General features: G+C 43.7%; 1 pseudogene; it reads left to right on the top strand.

Annotated features, from left to right (window-relative positions):
* The first annotated feature begins 5,867 nt into the window (after positions 1–5,867).
* LOC144256684 (high mobility group protein B3-like) lies at positions 5,868–6,657 on the top strand (annotated as a pseudogene).
* The last annotated feature ends 1,767 nt before the right edge of the window (positions 6,658–8,424 follow it).

The raw sequence follows: 8,424 nt of genomic DNA, 5'->3' as shown, positions 1-8,424 counted from the left end.
ACTGTGAGCTAATAAATCTCTTTTCTTCATAATGACTACCTTCAGGTATTTTATTTTGATAGTAAAAATCTGACTAATACAGCAGGCTGCAGGGCTAAGACCAAAGATAATCAACAGGAGACAATCTACAGAGCTCTAAATTGGTCAAGATGGATGAGGCTACGCCACAATAACAACCTCCAAATGTTTTTTATTCATCACAGGCCAGCTGGGGACAGAAGGCAGGGATCTGCTCCACATCACCATTACTTAGGAATACAGCTGAGGGAGACTCCTTTGTGTACTTCTACAAATGTTAAAGAAGGAAAAAGGAATGTAGTGGTAGTATCTGACTCAGAAATTCCACTAGAAATGATGCTTAGCACTTCTGCTCATCTGATTGGCCAAAATGGGCAGGGAAGATCAGTCTTACCACATGCCCAAGAAAGAACTGAAAATATTTGGTGACAACACTAATAACAGTGAACCTCAGGCATACTGGGTAAATGTGAGTTCTGGAATCAGACTGCTAGGTTTCAATTTGACTCTGTCCCTTACTGTGTGACCTGTTAACCCTATTTGAACCTCATTCCCTCATCTGTAAAATGAACAGGAAAACAGTGCCTATCTCATGAGGCTGTTGGGAGGAGATTATGTGAGTTACTGTAAGGCACAGTATTCTTTTTTTTTAATATTTATTTTTTAGTTTTTGGTGGGCACAACATCTTTGTTGGTATGTGGTGCTGAGGATCGAACCCGGGCCGTATGCATGCCAGGCGAGTGCTCTACCACTTGAGCCACATCCCCAGCCCAAGGCACAGTATTCTGCACACAAGTCCCAAAGACTGACTCTGAGGAGCTATGACATCATCACTGAGAAAATGAAAGATTAGCCCTGAAGCATGCTGGGTAGGCTGAGTTTCTCTCCTCTCTCCAGGTTACAGGCACTGGTGGGCAAGGGGATAGGCCTCTTAGAGCTCTTTAGGAACATCCCGAAATGCCCCTGGAACTTTGCCTTGTGAACCAGAGCAACAGTGTGAATAGTATAAAAACCGTCAGCATGACGCCTCCAGAAACAAGATTGTCCAACCAAGTGTCGTCCCCCGTCTTCAGGTGGCCCCGTTTGGTTGCGTTTCCCACGTGTTCACTCACAGGGTTATCTGTGAGTCCTTGCTGGGTTGCTACTGTTTAAGAAACTGTTACAGGAGAAAAACCTAGAATTGAAGCTATTCGCTGTCTGCTATTACTCAGTTTAGGAAGCAGAACATGGAATCCCCCGATGTTCTGCAGAAGCAGGATTTAAAAACTACAACCTCGTCCAGGACCCACCATGGCATTTTACTGAGAGGAAAACAAATGCAAAGAGAGAGAGAGAGAGTGACTTGCTCTAGGTCACGTTCAGGTCTGGGGCAGAAATAAGGACTAGAACCTTCTATGGGCTTCTTGCCTTCCATATTCTTTGACCTGAGCCCCATGAGTATGGATCATGGATTCTAAACCAGGAGAAGGGGGGACCTTGATATCTCTGATTTTTAGGGGTCACTTTAAGATTGAACTGTATAAGGAAATTTGTCCCCACTTAACCCCTGACCCAGGCCCACATCCCCTGGGTGGGCGGGCTGAGGTGAGGGAGATGGTGGTGGTTGATGAGAACGGCTGGTCGGAGAGCCAGTTCCTGCAGAAGAGCCAGCCTGGTCACCATCTCCCAAAGTTTGACTTGTCCTGAGTGGAAAGATCAGAATCAGCGTCCCCATGAGTTCAGGCCTGAGGCTGCAACTTCCTGCTACTAGGACACACTGTGGTCACCCCCTTGGAACTTGTCAAAAACCAGCTTCATCCTAGCCACCCCTCAGCCAGCTCCCTAAGTGCCTGTGTCACAGGTGAGCAATTGGGCATCATCTGCAAATTCTCCTCCCCACCTCAGCCACCCAGTTTGCTCACATCCACGCCACTGCCCTGTCCCCCACAATGGACTCTCCTCCTTTTGGTCTCCATTCTCTCCAGCCCTCATCCTCCAGGCTGACCCTAGAATCCCATGTCTCATCCATCCTCCAAAACCTTCAGGGGCTGTTAATAGGCAGTGAATCTTTCCTTAACCTTAAGGTAATGTCACTTGATCTGACGGACATGTACTCTCTTGGGCTGCAGGTACAACTCAGTGGTGTTTGGCTAGCATGCATGAGGCCCTGGGTTGGACCCCTTTCTTATATGATAGAGTCAAATGAATTAGCTTTGCAGTTAAGGCCTTTCATGATATAGTCCTTTTTTCCCACCCTATACTGGGGATTGAGCCCAGGGGTGCTTTACCACTGAGCTACAGCCCCTGTCCTTTAAATTTTTTTTTTTTAATATTTATTTTGAGACAAAGCATCCTTAAGTTGCCCAGGTTGGCCTTGAATTTACAATCCTCCTGCCTCAGCCTCCTGAATGGCTGGGATTACAGGTGTGTGCCACTGTGCCCAGCCAATCTGATCCTCTTGCCTGCTCCAGACTTCTATGTCCAATCTCTGCTCCAGCTAAACTGGAATGAACTAGTCATTGCTCTGCTACTTGTACCAAATGTAGTCTTGCCTCCAAACTTCCAATGCAACCTTCCCCTGCCTCAAGTGACCTCCCCTCTCCTTTCCACTGTACAGTGTCTTCTGGTTTCATCAGTTGAACCCGTCCTCCTGCACCTAGATCTTTCTTCCATTACACCAGCCTTTGGTGCTTCCTACAGTTCTTTTCATCTCATTTGACATTTGCCAAATTAAAACTTGGACCTTATAAACCATGATTTTTTCTTTCTTTCTTTTCTTTTTTCTTTTTTCTTTTTTTTTTGTGACAGGGCATATGTGACTTCTTATTGAAGTCTCAAAGGAAGGGCCTGCAGTCACAACAAGATAGCAAAACAGGTTACACAAGTGTATATGGTAGTGCTGCAGCCCGGGCTGTGGACATGAGGCACATACCACATATGGTGTGTATTGCTTGATAATGATAATAAACAACTACTTATTGTTATGTATTAACTATACTTTTTTTCTGTACTAGAGATTAAACCCAGGGGCACTTTACCACTGAGCCACACCCCCAGATATTTTTTATATTTTAGAGATAGGGTCTCGCTAAGTTGCTTAGGGCCTCACTAAGTTGCTGAGGCTGGCTTTGAACTTTCCATCCTCCTGCTTCAGCCTCCCCACGTCATTGAGATTACAGGTGCACACCCCCCCCCCAGCTTATACTATGGTTTTTATCGTTATTTTAAAGTGTACTCCTTCCAAAGTTAACTATAGAACAGCCTTGGCAGGTCCTTCAGGAGGGATTCCGGAGGCCTTGTTATCAGAGTTATGACAGCTCCGTGCCCATCATTGCCCTGAAGACCTTCCAGTGGGACAAGATGTGGGGACGGAACAGTGATCCTGGTGATCCTGACCCTGTGTGGGCCTAAGCCACCGACTGGGTTCGAGTCTGTTTTTAACAAAAAATGTTAAAAAAGAAAAACAATTTAGTTATAAAATATAGAAAAGTTGAAAGAATAAGGATATAAAAAGTAAAATATTTTTATAGCTATACAATGTCTTTGTTTTATGCTAAAAGTTATTATTATAAAAGTAAAAAAAAATTAAAAATGTAAACATTTGTAAAGCAAAAAATTTTAGTCAGCTAAGGTGAATTAATTATTGAAAAAAGAAAAAGATACTTTATAAATATAGTGTAGCCTATGGGTACCAAATCTTTTTGAAGTATATTTTTTAGTTGTTGATGGATCTGTAATTTATTTGCGTGTTTGTTTGTTTATATGCAGTGCTGAGATTTGAACCCAGTGCCTCACACATTCTAGCTGGGCCAAGTACTCTACCACTGAGCCACACCCCTAGCCCCATGTGTACCATATTTATAAAGTCTCTGGTAGTGGGCAGTCATGCCCTAGGCCTGTGCATTCACTCACTGACTCACCCCAAGAAATTTCCAAACCTGCACACTCCATTCCTGGTAAGTGCTTGATTTAGTCAGCTTTTTCACTGCTGTGACTAAAGGACCCAACCAGAACAACTGTAGAGGAGGAAAAGTCTGTTTTGCTATCTTGTTGTGACTGCAGACCCTTCCTTTGAGACTTCAATAAGCAGTCACATATGCCATGCTGCAAAAAAAAAAAAAAAAAAAAGCATGATTTATAAGATCCAAGCTTTAATTTGTCAGATGTCAAATGAATTATGAATTGAGATGAAAAGAACTGCAAGAAGCACCAAAGGCTGGTGTAATGGAAGAAAGATCTAGGCACAGGAGGACGGGTTCAACTGATGAAACCAGAAGACACTGTCCAGTGGAAAGGAGAGGGGAGGTCACTTGAGGCAGGGGAAAGGCTGTATTGGAAGTTTGGAGGCAAGACTACATATGGTACAAGTAGCAGAGCAATGACTAGTTCATTCCAGTTTAGCTGGAGCAAAGATTGGACATAGAAGGCTGGGGCAGGCAATAGGGGTGGTGGTGTACACCTGTAATCTAGTGGCTTGGGAGTCGAAGGTAGGAGGATCAAAAGTTCAAAGCCAGCCTCAGCAACTCAGTGAGGCTCTCAGCAACTCATGGTTTCAGGGTCTTAGTTCTTGCAATCTTCCTGCCTCAGCCTTCTAAGTCTCTGGTATTATAGGCATGCACCCCATTTCTCTGCATTTTGAGGGTGCTGCCAAACACACATGTAAAGAGGATGAAAAAGGTGTTCACTGAATTCATGGTTGTTGGTTAGAAGATAAAGAGGACTATTGAGTCAGAAGGAGAAAGGCCACAAGCTGGACCAGGAAGACTTGGTAGGTACTGACAATGCAGTACATGGCCTAGTTCTCCCATGACACAGATCACACCTGGGCTTCCAAATGTGGCTTGGATTTGCTGATCATCTTCACTGCCTAAGACCTAATCTGAATGGACTTATGGGTGGGCAGAGATATTTGTGGGAGATTAACTTTTTTATTGGCCAGGGATACCAGAGAGAGCAGACACAAGCAATCATTTTGGTGGCAGCTTCCAGATCCCAAGATCACAGCCCAGGTTTATGTTCCTGGAACCAATGGGTACAGTGACAGCTTCTGACTTCACGCCTTCCTGTTGGTGGCTCCCCTGGCAGCTAGTTTCGGAAGTCATTCCTGGAGGAGTCTGGATTCCACCCCTCCAGCCTTGCCAGTGACGTCATAAGCCCCTGTTATGGGCATTGCATTCCTTTCTGCTTAAAATAGGTCTGTACCTGAAAATGAACTCGGATAACATGCCTGACAAAGGGCTGGGGCGCTAAATTTGTTAAGTTAAAGACTGATGAATGAATAGCAGGACTCAATAGTACAGTACTGATGGACCGTAAGGGGGCAGCAACATCAATTTGGGGGATCCTAACCAGCTTTTGAAAAAGATGAAAGAGGACAGAAGAGGAAATCCCAGGCAGATCACACATGGTAAATCTAAATATTGCTCAGTGAAACTTAAGTTCCACACATCTATGTGCACATTCTATGTGTATCCATGCACACACATGCATGCACGAGTTAACAGTGGCGATAATCAAAATATTCAACTAGTGAGCCACAGACACCAAAGGACTGAATCAGGGTCAACAATAAGTACTGATACAATGTATCTTTTGCTGTTGGTTGTTGTAGAAAAGTGACTGAGTTAATAGCCTTACAATAAACAGAGCTGTTCTAATGCAATAAGAAAGAGCTACATTTTTTTTAGTGAGCTGGGCTAAGGAGGCGCAGGGGGCGCCACAGCCACTACCATGGCTGCTGCCGGCCGGCCCGCCCCCGCGGACGCCTGCCGCCGCGGCCCCGTATTCCATGCGCCCCCGGAGGGTGGCAGCATCGGATTTGAGGGGCACTTTCTTTCATCAGGAGGCTTTTGACAAAATGGAAGTCAGGATGGCTAAAGGTGATCCCAAGAAACCAAAGGGCAAGATGTCTGCTTATGCCTTCTTTGTGCAGACTTGCAGAGAAGAACATAAGAAGAAAAATCCAGAAGTCCCTGTCAATTTTGCAGAATTTTCCAAGAAGTGCTCTGAGAGGTGGAAGACAATGTCTGGGAAAGAGAAATCTAAATTTGATGAAATGGCAAAGGCAGATAAAGCACGCTATGTGGGGCTGGGGATGTGGCTCAAGCGGTAGCGCGCTCGCCTGGCATGCGTGCGGCCCGGGTTCGATCCCCAGTTCGATCCCCAGCACCACATACCAACAAAGATGTTGTGTCCACCGAGAACTAAGAAATAAATATTAAAAAATTTCTCTCTCCCCTCTCTCACTCTCTCTTTTTAAAAAAAATAAAGTACGCTATGATCGGGAAATGAAGGACTATGGACCAGCTAAGGGAGGCAAGAAGAAAAAGGACCCTAATGCCCCCAAAAGACCACCGTCTGGATTCTTCTTGTTCTGTTCAGAATTCTGCCCCAAGATCAAGTCCACAAATCCTGAGATGTGGCAAAAAAGCTGGGTGAGATGTGGAATAACTTAAGTGACAGTGAAAAGCAGCCATACATCACGAAGGCTGCAAAGCTGAAGGAGAAATACAAGAAGGATGTTGCTGACTATAAGTCTAAAGGAAGGAAAGTTTGATGGCACAAAGGGTCCTGCTAAAGTTGCCCCGAAAAAAGTGGAAGAGGAAGACGAAGAAGAGGAGGAAGAAGAAGAGGAGGAGGAGGAGAAGGAGGATGAATAAAAAACTGTTTATCCGTCTTCTTGTGAATACCTTAGAGCAGGGGAGCGCCATGATTGACACATCTTATTTGAGATGTGTCTGTTACTCTCATTAGGTTTAATTTCAGAATTTGATCACGATCATATTGTAGTCTCTCAAAATGCTCTAGAAATTGTCAGTGGTTTACATGAAGTGGCCCTGGGTGTCCAGAGCACCCTAAAACTGTATCAAAGTTGTACATATTTCCAAACATTTTTAAAATGAAAAGGCACTCTCGTGTTCTCCTCACTCTGTGCACTTTGCTGTTGGTGTGACAAGGCATTTGAAGATGTCTCTGGCATTTTTTTTTTTTTAATTTGTAAGGTGGTGTTAACTATATGGTTATTGGCTAGAAATCCTCAGTTATCAACTGTACATATCTATAGTCTGTAAAAAGAACAAAACAACCGAGACAAACTCTTGATGCTCCTTGCTTGGCGTTGAGGCTGTGGGAGGAAGATGCCTTTTGGAGGGGCCATAGCTCAGGGCGTGCACTGTGAGGCTGGACCTGTTGACACTGCGGTGGGCATCCATTTAGCTTCAGGTTGTCTTGTTTTTGTATATAGTGATATAGCATTCTGCTGCCTTTCTTAGTTGTGGAAAAAGGGGGGTCAGCTGGCATGAAAAGTGTTTGAATTTTTTTTTTAGTTAAGTACGGTAGATTTTAAACTTTGTTTTCAAACAAACTGTAGAACTCTTCATTGTCAGCAAAGCAAAGAGCTACTGCATCAATGAAAGTTCAAGAACTTTCTGTACTTAAATGCAATTTGCAACGTTATGTTTTTTGTATGTTTAGAATGCTGAAATGTTTTTGAAGTTAAACAAACAGTATTACATTTTTAAAACTGTTCCTCCCTATAAATCTGGCAACTTCTATTTTACTCACATGGTCAGCTTAGGACTGAGATGAAGGAGGGGGCTACTTGAAGTTACTGCATGATTTATTGTATCTGAATGGCATTAAGGTGAAGTGTAGACCAGTGAATGTAGTGACATAGGCAAGGGCCAGCAGCCTTCAGTAGTGTTCAGGAAGGCAGGCAGGCGGGATGGGGGCCAGCTAACTCCAGATTTTACTTTTTACCTTCGGCTCTACATCTCCTTTTGGTGTCAAATGCATTGCTAAACAGTAAGAATGTCTTCCAGAGTGTATAGGGTGTAAAACTTCAGACCTTATTTATTCTCACTCCTCTCTGACTCCTGCATATGTAATGGGATGCATAGTTATTTCTTGTGCTCAACATTTGAGGAGGCCTTAAATTGCTGCTTGTTTCCTAGACCCCAGTAAGGGGGGATGGGGTGGGGTAGGGGACATTATCCATATTTTGGCCCTGTTTTCCTCATTCAAAAAATCAGACATTCCAAGAAAGTTATGTAAGTTCCATCTTGGGTCACTTCAGCAGGCCGATAGGATCAACATTTCTAAGCAGTAAATGTATCATAAGATAGAGAGTGGCCTACCTGTGATTTGAGCTTATTCACCAGAAATGGAGATTATTGTTCAATGTTCTTAAACTAAAGAAGCTTGGTTTGTGTTTCAGTGGTTGTATTAGTAAATGGTGTTAACATTTTGCCCAGGTTAGGATGGGGGGTGGTTGCTACAGTAGCAAATGGTGATACTAAATATCAGTGGATGGCTTATCTGTACTTCACTGAAGTAACAAATGATAATACTGTTGTGGGTGAGTGTCAGCATCGCCTAGCATTAACACTTGGATATAGAAATTTTTTTCTTTTTTCTTTTTTTTTTTT

The sequence above is a fragment of the Urocitellus parryii genome, chromosome 8, assembly GCF_045843805.1.
Source record: "Urocitellus parryii isolate mUroPar1 chromosome 8, mUroPar1.hap1, whole genome shotgun sequence".
NCBI lineage: Eukaryota > Metazoa > Chordata > Mammalia > Rodentia > Sciuridae > Urocitellus > Urocitellus parryii.
The sequence above is the reverse complement of the archived record's forward strand: the minus strand, read 5'-3'. Positions and strand labels throughout refer to the sequence as shown.